We start from the raw sequence: 1,515 nt of genomic DNA, 5'->3' as shown, positions 1-1,515 counted from the left end.
CTCCTCCTCCTCCTCCTCCTCCTCCTCCTCCTCCTCCTCCTCCTCCTCCTCTTCCTCCTCCTCCTCCTTCTCCTCCTCCTCCTCCTACTCCTCCTTCTTCTTCTTCCTCTCTCTCTCTCTCTCTCTCTGCCTGAGGGCCTGCATGAGTTTCTCCAAGCCATGAACAACTGTGTTAGGGTCTTAACAATGTAACTTGAGCAGCTTAAGACATCAGATAGTCTAGTACAGTGATGGGCAAACTTTTTAAAGAGGGGGCCAAAGGAAAGGAAATGCTCATGTCAGTCTTTTTCTAAGGCAACTCTTTTGAAGTTTCATTGTATTGTATCTTACTCATTGTATTTGTTAGATTAGGAATAATGTTAGCCAGCTGGATAGAACATTTCAGGGGCTGCATCTGGCCTGCGGGGCGTAGTTTGCCCAATCACTGGTCTAGTGAATAGAATTCTACATAGATTTCTGATCCTGGACTTGTGAGACTCAAGTTTTAATTTGATGCTCAGACACTTACTGGCTGAAAAATCATGAGCCAATAATTTATCCTCTTTGAGCCTCAGTTTCCTCATCTCTAAAACTGACTATTTATATTCCCTTGAGGCTTTTTTGACAAAATCACTTAAAAATTTTTGAAGTGCTATTAAAATATGAGCCTCTATTATTATCCCTTAGGCAAATCCAATCTAAGGCTAAAATAATCTACATAAAGAATACTTCAAAGACCTATGATGTCATACATTTTGGTGCTCTATTAAAGAAAAAAAAAGATTCCAATTACCTTGTGACTTATCAGAATCTGTTGCATAGACCTCTTTGGCATGCAAATGAAGTCTATAGACCCATTCTCAGAATATTTTTAAATGCATAAAATAAAATACAAAGAATTAAAAGGAAACCCATTTTTATTGATATAGTTACAAATATATGCATATGAACATATGCATAGGCATCTCTCAATCTATCTATTTCTCTATTAAAATGTCATGTACCTAAGGTTAAGGACTGGAAAGTTCAGGCCTCAAAGTTGAAAGCAAAGTACAGAGATGTTCGTAGGCAGTTCTGGAAAGTTAAAGAAGCTATGCATTTGGACAAAGATGTAAAGTTTGTTACACACACCAGAGAACAATAAATTTAAATCTAGTGTATAAATCAACAGAGAACTATTTTAGAAATTTAAGGAGTTAGATGAAATCATCATATTAGAGGTAGGGAAGGCTACCTACATCTTTCAAAGATTATAGCACATAGTATAGAAAGATACATTCAGTATTTAACTTCAAGATGAAATGAGGTTTATATATGAGAAGGCCAAGGAAAAGTAAATGCATACGTTGAAGGGGAGAATGATATCAAAGAATCCATATTTAAGTATGAGGATCATTTTAATCCCACCAACTTATTTTATTCCTTTTCTCTGCCACTACACTGAAACAGAGAACCATTCTCTGAAAGAATAGGATGCAGCAGAACTAGCTCTAAATACCACAGGTTAAAGGTATCTAAGCCAGTTTACATCAATCA

Source organism: Gracilinanus agilis, chromosome 3 (assembly GCF_016433145.1).
Source record: "Gracilinanus agilis isolate LMUSP501 chromosome 3, AgileGrace, whole genome shotgun sequence".
Lineage (NCBI taxonomy): Eukaryota > Metazoa > Chordata > Mammalia > Didelphimorphia > Didelphidae > Gracilinanus > Gracilinanus agilis.
Note: the sequence above shows the minus strand (reverse complement) of the source record.